We start from the raw sequence: 12,694 nt of genomic DNA, 5'->3' as shown, positions 1-12,694 counted from the left end.
TAACAGAAATCAATTGTTTTTACCTAACAATCTTGCAGAGCTGGAACTGTTTGATCCTCGTTTATTTTCTGGTAGTAAACACTTCAATGTATTATACAGTGTGTCAGAGGATGAGTTACTTGTTATATGAACTTCTTAAATCAACACAATCAGACTTGCAGCAGGTAAAGATAGTTAAAGGCTTAATAGAAAAGGAAAAATAAATGAAAAATATAATATCAGAGAATATCCTTGTCACTATGAAGTCTGAATACCTAAGGTTTACATAAACAGTTATTGGAACAGAGATAATAACGAGATCTAGAGTAGGAACGAGGACTGCGGCTTGCATACTTTTAAGAAGCCTTTAACCACTGCTAAAAAGCTACTCTTTACCCTGCAATTCTCTGTGTCTGGCACCATGCAGCAGAAGCACAGAGACCTCTCCTACCCTGGCCAACTGAGAGTCAGGTGTTTAGATTCGTTTTCTGGGATGAGATAGATGGATCCGACCCCTTTCACCTTGGGCATTTCCTTGCTGAAAAGATTAAGTCTTAAGACATTTTAGGATGGTTCTGACCCATGGTCAGAAGGAAAATGGCTTCTACTTTCCCATCTGCAACTAGCCTCACCCAGTCATAGTACATCCGGCACTCGCTGAGATCACTCACCATTTCTAACCTTTTAGGCAGGGACTATATGCCTGATTCCAAATAACCAAATTTAAGTGTCTCCAAGGTTGGTGGCAACTGATGCCAGCAAGAGACAGGGAAGGGCAGTTCAGCTTCCATCCATCCAAGATCTCACTTGCATCTTGCCTTATGCTTGTTGAAGAAACTTGATCTTATACCTGACAAAGAGCAGAAGTTGGAAAAGGCAAGCAGCAGCTTGCAGAAGGAGGAAGGGTCTCTTATTTTTCGCTCAACACAGAAAGAAAAACAGTAGAATGATCCATTAAACCACAATCCCATAAAATTTCATTGAAAGGTAGAATGTTACCATAAAATAAGGGTAACCAGAAGCATTTGACAGATGTCATAGCTTGAAAATTTACATTGTCTTGTAACCAAGAAAAAACCAAAGATGGTGTTAAAGTTCACAACCTAAACACTTTGTTCTGTCATTCAATAAAGTTTAACACTGCTTTCACACAAATATTAACAATGTTTCCACATTATTTATGCAGTTGGAGAGAAACTAACAGTGCTATGTATTATTAACACACACTTCTGCCTATACAGTTTGGCCAACTTCCTAAACAATCCATCCCACCTAGTTCTGAATTTAGGGTAACAGTTTCATGAATTCAGCTGGGGTGGGCTGGTCACTGCAAGCTTTAGACTTAGCAGTTTTGCCTCCTTTTCTCAATAGGACTTGTAATTGCATCAAATGCTTCTGCCATCCTGACAAAATAAATAAGCCCACAGCCAGAGGAAAAGTCAAAGCCAAGGGCATTTCTATTAAACAGGAGAGAGACTGTGCCCATAAAGATATTTAAAAGAAAAAAAGGAAACCACAGAAATATGTTTTATGAGGGGAACAACTGTTTGACCAGCACAAGCACATGACTGAATTCTGCAGTTGTGTCCTCTTCATTATTGTAATGTGTTTTCGAAAACACCACATAGTACTTGCCAAGTGTCATTCAGCCTCCTGAGTACTCAGAGTAATATCTGGAGGCAAATTTCACTTCCAACACCAAATACCAGAAGTTCAGATGTTTAAGGCTGCACCCTTGAGATGTCCCACTCAGAGGAGCCCAAGCACTTACCAAAACTGTGCATGACCAACAGTACCCAAATACAGATCCCTGCTCTGAAGGACCAGCCCCTGACCAGCCTGGCATCAATGCTCTCGGTGGAGACAGCCCCAGCTCTCCTTACCCCTGCATTGCCCTTCTACTGGACATTTGGGATCAGATTAAGGCACTTTTCTCTGCCTTGGGTTTCTGGGCCACTCCCCATTCCTTGTTCTATGTCACTGCGTAGTGTCTGGGAATAATTTTCTGTGGCCTTTGTTTTAAATAAACTTATTATAATAAATGGTTTGTGTTGGAAGGGACCTTTAGAAGTCATCTTGTCCAACCCCTCTGCAGTGAGCAGGGACATCTTCAACTGGAGCAGGTTGCTCAGAGCCCCGTCCAACCTAGCATTGAACATATCCAGGGATGGGGACTCCACAACCCCTCTGGGAAACCTGGGCCAGTGTTTCACCGCCTCATTGTAAAAAAATTTCTCCCTTATATCCAGTGTAAATCTACGCTCCTTTAGTTTAAAGCCATCACCCCTTGTCCTGTCACAACAGGCCTTGCTAAAGAGATTGCCCCCATCCTTCCTATGGTCCCCTTTTAAGTACTGAAAGTATTGTATTTATTTACTGTATTTCTTTGCTAAAGAAGACTCTCCTGGAAGCATAATTCCCCTGCTGTGGCTGAGGGTTGGCAAGGGTCTGATTAAGATATAGAAAATCCCCTAAAGCAGATCCCAGCCTGATTCCCTGCAGGGAAGCAGCTATGAGAATTGCAAACAGTTTCATAAAAAACATACAGGCAGCATGTCACAATAATGGGGTGCCAGGCAAAACGGAGAGGCAAAATCCTCCCAGTGAACCATGTTTCTTATCAACACCCAGCCCCGTCTGACACTTTGAATAGGACTTTGAGTCCCAGGGGAGCTCCAGGGTGGTGTCACCCCACACATTGCACCAGCCATCTGCCCAGTATCATGCTGATCTACTTTACTTTCAATGAGACCTGCAACAACATGGCACCTTTGCCAAGTTCCCAGTCAAGGTCTACCACAGAATGGCTCAAACAACATAAAAAGGAAAAAAGAGTCATAATAGGATGCATTTTTGTAAATGCAAGACAGTCCAGCTCCTGCAAAGCCCACCTGAGACTGCACATCTTGTTGCCTTTCTGGGCAATCCCCACTTCTATAGAAGAACCTATATACACTTGACCAGGACATCAGTTCATCTTAGAAAGATTGTATTAATCCTTCTGAGTTGTTGTTGCCTGGGAGAAAAGCAGGCAAAGAAAACAGACTTAAGAAAATGAAATGCAATAAAACAAATTTTAATGTAAGAATCCTGACATCCAGAAGCTAACCTCATGCTTGGTAGGTTGCTTGAATCGTTTTCCTGTAACTAGTGCGAATCTCAAGTTTTAATAGTAGCAGCATAGTTAACATAATGTAATGTGAGGATGTAATTTTGACCAAAGGGGTTTCACAGGCAATTATATATTTGAATGTAATAATTAATGGTTGATTCTAAATAGCAGGATTTACAACTACATAAAATAAGCGGTTAATAGTATGTTATAGTTACTTGATGGTTACGTGAAAGTTACATAAAGATTTCCCTACAGTAACATCTGGATAGCATGACATCCAGATCAAGATCGATAAAATAACCCTTTTAATTTTATCAGTAAAACTTCTACCACTTGATTTCTGTTTAAGCAAGTCTAGCACTTCTGTGATAAAGATGAGAAAGCACGTTACCTTGTTCAAGCTTCAGTTTATCTGATGGCCAACAGCTGCATGGTAGCTGTAGCTGCAGGGAAAGCCTGTTATGTATAAAGATTTTCTAATATGGGAGATTGTGTGCGCGATGCCCTAACTTGTGAGGGAAACAGCTGAAGAAAAAGTCAATCAGCGCCACAAGAGACCATTTCAATCAGCACAGATAGCTTACAGTACCTAAGAGAAGACAGACTACCAAGAAAGAAAACCATCCCACCAGAAAAACATGTTATTTGCAGTAATATGGGTAGTGTATTTATATTTATATATATATTTAGTATAGTCTATGTAATTTAAAATGGGCGCTATGTAGAATTGAGCAGTAAATGTAAGACCTTCACTGCTGAGATGATGTGAACAATGAGGAACAAGACACAAAGCCCTCCCTGTTCTCATGAAATAACACATAAAGTGTGCAATATCTCTTCTCAAGAATGGATTAATAATTTACTGGAAAAAAAATTGCAAATTTTATTATGCATGGATCAACTTATTACATGTCCACATTGCGACAAAACAATACCACTAAATATTTAACATAAAGATAAGTCTAGTTAGATGGTGCTAACAATCAGTGGACATGGTGCCACAGATACACATGGCACACGAGCACTGCCAGCACAGCAGCTCCTGGAGAGGGGAACCAGGTGCTAAAACTGGGCTGGAATTCAAACCCTCACAGACTGAAGCCAGAGTTAAAGAATAAATATTACCTGGAGGGCAGACTTTGGCCTGTTCAGGACACTGGTTGAGAGCATCCCCTGGGAGTCAGCCCTGAAGGGCAAAGGAGTCCAGGAAGGTTGAGCATTCTTCAAGAAGGAAATCTTAATGGCACAGGAGCAGGCTGTCCCCATGTGCCATAAGACGAACCAGTGGGGAAGACATCCAACCTGGCTGAACAAGGAGATTTTGCTGAGACTTAGGAGAAAAAGTAGAATTTACCACTTCTGGAAGAAGGGACAGGCAACTCAAGAAGAGTACAGGGATCTTGTTAGGCCATGCAGAGAGGAAATTAGAAAGGCAAGAGCCCAGCTAGAACTCAGTCTGGCCACTGTTGTAAGACATAATAAAAGATGTTTTACAAACATATTAACAACAAAAATAAAGCCAAGGAGAATCTCCATCCTTTATTGGACGTGGGGGGCACTATTGCCCTAAGGGATGAGGAAAAGGCTGAGGTACTTAATGCCGTCTTTGCCTCAGTCTTTAATAGTCAGACTAGTTATCCCCAGGGTATTCAGTCCCTGGAGCTCAAAGACAGGGACAGAGAGCAGAATAACCCCCCCCATAATCCAGGAGGAAGCAGTTTATAACCTGCTGCTCCACCCGGACACTCTACGGGACTGGATGGGATCCACCCAAGAGTACTGAGAGAGCTGGCAGAGGAGCTTGCCAAGCCACTCTCCATCATTTATCAGCAGTTCTGGTTAACAGGGGAGGTCCCAGATGACTGGAGGCTTGCCGATGTGAGGCCCATCTATAAGGAGGATCCAGGGAACTACAGGCCTGTCAGCCTGACAGCCTGACCTCGGTCCCGGGGAATGTTATGGAGTGGTTCATCTTGGGTGAGCTCACTAGGCAAGTGCAGGACAACCAGGGGATCAGGCCCAGCCAGCATGGCTTCATGAAGGGCAGGTCCTGCTTGACCAACCTGATCTCCTTCTATGACCAGGTGACCCACCTGGTGGTTGAGGGAAAGGCTGTGGATGTTGTCTGTCTGGACTTTAGCAAAGCCTTTGACACTGTCTCCCACAGAATTCTCCTAGAGAAGCTGGCAGCTCATGGCTTGGATAGGTGTACTCTTCGCTGGGTAAAAAACTGGCAGGATGGCCGAGCCCAGAGAGTTGTGGTAAATGGAGCTAAAACCAGCTGGCAGCTGGTCACAAGTGGTGTTCCCCAGGGCTCAGTACTGGGGCCAGTCTTGTTTAATACCTTATCAGTGATCTGGATGAGGGGATTGAGTGTGCCCTCGGTAAGTTTGCAGATGACACCAAGTTGAGTAGGAGTGTCAAATTGCTTGATCGATGGCCTGAGGCCAACTGTATGAGGTTTAACAAGGCCAAGTGCCGGGTCCTGCCCTTGCGTCACAACAACCCCAGGCAACACTTCATCCTTGGGGAAGAGTGGCTGGGAAGCTGCCTGGGCAAGAAGGCCCTGGGGGTGCTGGCTGACAGCCAGCTGAGCATGAGCCAGCAGTGCCCAGGTAGCCAAGGAGGCCACCAGCACCCGGGCTTGTGTCAGCAACAGTGTGGCCAGCAGGAGCCGGGCAGGGATGATGCCCCTGTACTTGGCACTGGGGAGGCCCCACCTCGAATCCTGGGCTCAGTTTTGGGCCCCTTGGGACAAGAAGGCCCTTGAGGTGCTGGAGCGTGTCCAGAGAAGGGCAACGTTGCTGGGGAAGGGTCTAGAGAACAAGTGTGATGGGGAGCAGCTGAGGGAGCTGGGGGGTTTAGCCTGGAAGGGTTCAAAAAAACCCTGGAAGGGTTCAAAAAACATGTAGACGTGGCACATCAGAACATGGTTTAGGAGGCCTGGGGGTGTTGGTTTGATGGTTGGACTTGATTCCAAGACTTAGAGTTCTTTTCCAACCTTAATGATTCTATGATTCTATAAAATCACTCCACTGCTAGCCACAGAATTTTCAGTCTCTCCTGAGTTGCTAGTAGGTGCAGCTGGACCACTGCATGTGGCTGCACTTTATTCATACGGCTGCAACTGATGCCCTCTGGCCAGGGACTTTACTTCAGGAAGGATTTGAAACAACTGAGAAGAGTCCAGTAATGAGGACAGGTACAGAAAATGTGACCTGAGATAAAAAAAGATTAAAATAATTGTGGAGGACAATTGTCCTCTGTCTTCAGAGGAAAAAGCTCAAAGCAGGAATGTGATAGCAGTCCTCAAATATACAATAAGTTGCTGAAAAGATGAAGCAGGCAACATGTGATGTCCATGCTTATAGCAGACAGCGTAAGCAGTAAAGCTTTTCAGTAACAATGTGAAAGATCATTCAGTGTCAGGAAAAAACCTAACTGTACAGCTGATAGGAGTCAGTAAATTTGTGGGAACCTCATATAGGATTGATTTAAGTGCAAATGTCTGGAGTGTGCACAGGAGATGCATCACCTCTCCAGCCACGTCCGTTATGGAGATATTACATGTGGTTGGAGGAACATCCCTAGTGACTTGTCAGGCAACAGTTCTGAAGTTATTTGTTCTGCCATACACCGAGGACTGAGCTAGCAACATGGGGCCCCAAATGAGATGAATGACAAGGTATTTAAAGCTGCTCCCACTTTCTATCTTGAGCTGTAGCAAGAGTGGGGCTGTAGTATCTAGCATTTCTAATAACAAATCAAACGAGACCATGAACATCTGTGGCACAGGATTTGATTTGATCTTACTCTGTTCATCCAGGACAGAAACAGTGTTGACCAGAGAGCTTTGGCAGAGTAGCTTTTAATACATTTTTTTTTTTTTAAATTGCTCTGTTCTTCAGGCAATGAAGTGACTTGAGCAGAGGAAGCCCTTGTGCATGGTGACAAGGTTTGCAATGGCCCTCAGTGCTTGCAGGAAGCTATTGCGCAGGCTGGAACTGGTCCCAATAGAGTTCTTCCTTCTCACAGCACACCTGCCTTCTCCTGGAAAGCGCTTTTTTGTTAAACATAACAAAAAGCCCACTTAGCTGAGAATAAATAAAAGCAAAACTAATAGACTGTAGGAAAGAAATAAGATACATTTCATGGTTTCGGTCTGTATAAGTCTGTATATATAATGGTAACATTTACATGGTTGTAAACCCTTTTCTGTTATGTCAATAAGATATTCCTCTCCCACTAACCATGCTGATAAATGCAGCATTCTTTTTTGCTAACTCCTCTTCAAAAGGAAGGTTTCCTTTCAAGATCCCAGCCTCCAATTCAAACAATACATACCCTTCTCAACTACAGATGACTACTAACCCTGCTGCTTACTTTCACAAGCCCCGTCTCATAAGTGGGAGGTGCATGAATGCTGCGATTGTGCTGCCACAACTGCATTCAGCAATTCCAATTGCACTTGAGCTCTCAGCCTTCCCTGGCCTCACTGGTACCCTTCTTTTCAAGCAAGATACTGTCTCTGACCATGCTTTCTGATTCAGATGTAGCAAACGTACTCTTACTCTTCACTTAATTACAGGCGTATTTTATTATAGGTTTGTTTTGAACCAGAAGGTGACAGCTAGAGTTTCTTTTGTGTTATATTTGCCTGTTTCTGGTTGACTTGCAGGTTTGGGTCTGGTTTTTGGTTTTTTCCAGTGGGAGAAAAGCTGTACAGGATTTTAAATGAGTCACAGCATCCTGAAACTTTCTAGGTTTCCAATCCAGACTGTCAACTCTCTCCTTCCTTGCTGGACACATGAACTTATCCAAGATGCAGGCAAAATCTACTCTTCCCTTGCCACACCTGACCAGTCTCAGAAAGTTGGAATCAACCCTGTTATGAGAACAACTTGCAGCTCTTCTTTCTGCCCAGACACTCAGTTCAGGCTTCCATGGACACCTGCTTTCCCGCTTGCATCACGCTCCTCCTGTGATGGTCACCCCCACTCAGGACAGCACCAGCAGAAAGTGCTGGATAATCACAATGCAATGTCCAGATACAGCATGTGCAGCTTCCACAGAGGAGGGTGTTGAGTTTTTAGCTTCAGTTCGCCCCCTCGTGGATTTACCTGACCGGAGGTTCTTATAAATACCTATTTCTCCTGGAGATGAGCCCATGGGCTGCTGCTCCTCTCTCAGCATCTGGGGGCTTTGGGTAATGGAAGCAGCCAGGCAGACACAGCAAAACCCCACAGCTACTGCACAGACACAGCCTAAATCACAGCTTTCTCAATCACCGACACCTCACACCTGTATTTTCCGCTGCAGAGTGGTGACCTGCACCATTAGCTCCCATTTAGAGGGGAAAGGAAGGCTATGCTTCCACTGGAAGCAGCCATAGCCCATGAACAGGAGACAGAAGAAATGCAGCAAACCTGTGTGTGCCATCTGCCCCAAAAACTCAACAGGGTCCAGCAGGACGATGCAAAGCTTTGCTTCTCACGCTAATGCTGCAGAAGAACGATCAGCTGGAAAAGGTCTGAGTTTGCAAGGTTACCTTGGAGTTCAAAAGAAGGTGGGATTCATTAGTCCTAAGTAATCATGCTTAAACGCTGCACACTATGGGGCTTCAAATGAAAGCAAGGGAGCACATAAGAAAAATGCAAAGTCCAGTATCAGATTCAGTGCTATAATAAGCCTGTTTGTTTTAATAGCAGTTAAAACTATAAATCTAAGAAAAAAGCAGTGAATGTGAATTATTGAAGGAATGGAATGGAGGAAGAGTAGGATGGACCAACTCCTTTAATTATTCAGGGAAGGTAGTTTTATGTATTTGTATATGAGTCTTTGAATAGAAAATCCTTTCTGTATTAAAAAGAAATTAAAACAACTGACATGGTTTTCCATAAACACTTCTCATTTCAGTCTGCTTCAAAAAACATTTCTATTTATCAGAGACATTCATAGGAAGTTGCTGTGTGGAAGAGCTAGACCATCTGAGCCATGTCCGCCCAGTGAGTCCAGCAATGACAGCTACAGATAAATCAAGCAGTTGCCATTGCACAGTGACCTAAGCCCATAGACTGCTGTAACACAGTACATTTCCTTTAGATATACACATTGCAGACTTTCTGAAAATCATTGTGCTCTCTTTGCATAAACACTGAACAGCAAAGGAACGAACAGAACAAATATTTAATTTTCCTTTCCAGCACATTATGCAGTATTTCCAAGTTACTAAAGTTAATTCTTTACCAAATTCAGTTGACTCCCATGCTTTAGCTCTGACTCATTCTCTCTCTAATCAATTCTTAATTATCATCCACTTCCTCAGAGAGTTTATGGGGACGGACACTGCAGTACCATGACTACTAAACAAAACGATAAAAATTGAGGTAACATTTCCAGAAAAATGCAGATTAAATTGATAGGCTGCTCTAGTAGCTTTCTTCCTTACTTGCTTTGTCCAATTAGCTGATTACATATGCACTGGTTTTCGCAGCAATTTTGTGCAATAAATAGTACTTACAATTGAAGTTATTGCATATTCACAGAGTAACAGTGCAAAGAGGCTAAACTGGATTAATTCCTGGGGCCCAGTGGGTCCATCACTGACTTCCCAGCATCTTGCACAAGAGAATGGGGTTTAGGAGTTGAGGGGAATGAAATAGATGGCGTGTGTCAGACACCTGTACAGCACAGCTGGACACACAGCGTAGGATGTACAGACGTACAACGTACAGACACTAAGAATGTAAAAATCAGCAAAGCTTTCTGCTACACATTTCTATACAGTCAAGAATGACGATGCCTTTCATATTATGAGTAATGCTACCAGTCCCTTTGCCTCCAGATATAACTTTATCCAAGGCTGGTTTAATTTTGGGTTCCAGATGGGAGGTTGCCAGGCTGAGATTTGCATTCTGAAGACAAAGGTACAGCAAGATGAGACAGACCTTTAGTCATCACTTCTCTGCCTGGCTCCTTCCTGTCTCTTAGGGGCATTCCTGCCTCTCAGAGTGAAGAAAGCCTCACAACAGCTCGCTGACATTTAACTTCAAAGTCTAACTAAATGTCAGCCCAGGGTGTAATTTCGGTTTCCTTTTGCTGGCAGTCATCAGCAGTGCTAATGGGGAGGGAGTTAGAGCAAAGGGAGGGAGAAAACTGAGTAAAGGATCATAGAAAACTAGAATCACTAAGGTTGGAAAAGACCTCTAGGATCATCAAGTCCAACCATCAACTCAACACCCCCAGGCCTCCTAAACTATGCCTTGAAGTGCCACGTCTACAGGTTGTTTGAACACCTCCAGGGATGGTGACTCCCCCCACCTCTCTGGGCAGCCTGTGCCAGTGCCTGACCACTCTTTCAGTGGAGAAATTTTTCCTAATATCCAATCCAAACCTCCCCTGACACAGCTTGAGGCCATTTCCTCTTGTCCTATCGCTTGTAACTTGGGAGAAGAGACCAACAACCACCTTGCTACAGCCTCCTTTCAGGTAGTTGTAGAAACACATGTAGTGTTTCTACACAGATTTAGTCACATCCTTATTTTCTAGCAGGAAGAGGAAACAGTGTGAGATAATATGGGAATTTAGGAACAGCAGGAATAATCTCAAATTCCATCAAGGAGATCCCAGGAACCTCCAATGAACATTTCTTTATTCTCACTCTAAGGACGAGAAGGACTTCTGCAGTGACCTACCACTGCATGCAAATAAATAGTGGCACTCATCATGCACTGCTCTTGATTGGTGACTACTGACTTCTTGATCACCACTATTTCTCCTGCATATTTGCAACTGCAGTTTTAATCACCTCTACAGTATTTTTCTGATATACAGTAAGAACATGTATATAATCTAATACCCTATTAGATGTCTCTCTCTAATTTGGAAAGATGTAGTTTTAAAAATTTCCTCAGCTTCCTTAACACAAATACAAAATAGTTGGGGGGGGGAAGTCCTCTGGTATTGAAACCACAGGACCTGACTGCTTGGCATATAAGCCAGAGAAACCAAACAATTGTTAGTCATGATCATTTCTTTTCTAACTCGAGACATTTCCCTCATGGAATAAGTGAACTAGCTTTTCAAAACTACCTCTGAGCATAGCCACATGTAGCTATCTATTCGGCATCACATACGCAGCCACTCCAGTTTCCATTTTAGACATTCCAAAATACTGAAAATTAAGCCAGAATGTCCAATTTCTCTGATTTAGTGTCCAACACTTGCTAAAATTTCCAGGAAACTTATATTTATACAAACTGCGCCAAAGCTATTCTGTACAAAGTATTTTTCAATTGTACTTTGGAAACTACTGTGCATTGAAGCAACAAAGAATAAAACCCATTCCAAATCTATAACCCAGTAATACATAAAAAACCCCATGCTAATTAAAGACAAACTTTGCTTTTGTGTCTCTGCTTATCAGCAATCTTATTTTAAAGACTTAAAAATATTTAGTGGCAATTTTGATTGCAAGAAACTGGGTAGCTGCAAACTTGATTGGATACTAGGAGAGTAAATTCTAAGCATTCTTCAGGATATGCATGTGGTTCTAGGTTTCTGATGCAAAGAAATGATTTATAAATTTTTTAAAAAAAGATAAATCAGAAAAACACTTTCAAATATATGATGGAAAATGGCTGGCTGCAATAAGAGACCATCTCACATCCCACTAGATGGAGCTACAGGCCTTCACTATAGGAGCCTAGAAATCTGCTCAAATCTTTCACTAAACCCAGTGGTGAAGGAAAACTATTTACAGAAGTCAAGTTCATTCACCTCTTTCCTACTGCACACGCAAACCTGAGCCATTGACCTGTGGCATTTCTGCCTCACAGCAGTATCTATGTAAAGCACAGACATAAAGATGTGCAGTGCTAGGGACATTGTCGGTAAGCCCAAAGTAGCTTTCAAGAAACCAAGCAAAAAATTAATGTTTTTGCATATTAAGAGACCACAACAACAAACAATAGGAACAAAGAGAATCAGCCAGCTCTGTAAATTATGCAACTACTTGCTTTGAAATAAAAAGGCAGATAAAAAATAACTTCTTTTTTAAACTTTTTAAACACCATTTCCTGGCTCTGGGGCTTTAGCTTAAGTTTTGCTAGTTGGGTTAGGTGCAGAAGTGGAGGAAGAAGGTGGGATTTTTAAACTAGTTTTTGCCAAGAGCTGTATGTCACCACACCACATGCTACCCAGGGCACGAATGGTCTGCAAAATATAATCCCATTTCAACCGGAAGTTGGAAGTAGGAGGAACTTGCAGTGCAAATATACTACAAACCAACTCTGCAAGATTGTTCTACTTTGCATCTTTCATTGTAGAAAGTATTGTAGACCTTCAGTGCTTGGCACCATAATATCTTGTCAGATTTTCAGACATGGGATTTACCCTAGGGATGGAACTAGTAAATCAGTAATGAGGTGTTCAGTCATGTCAAGTGTCAATATACTGTGTGACTGTGTACATTTATAGTGATTCCAGGTGAGTAAGGGCAGGCACTGGCACTTGGGGATACAGAGGCTCCCAAAATTGGGATAAGCTGGCTGAAACAGAACTGAAATACAGCTGGTGGGAGAAGGAGCACTGTCAGGGATC

This window comes from Phalacrocorax carbo, chromosome 12, assembly GCF_963921805.1.
Source record: "Phalacrocorax carbo chromosome 12, bPhaCar2.1, whole genome shotgun sequence".
Lineage (NCBI taxonomy): Eukaryota > Metazoa > Chordata > Aves > Suliformes > Phalacrocoracidae > Phalacrocorax > Phalacrocorax carbo.
Note: the sequence above shows the minus strand (reverse complement) of the source record.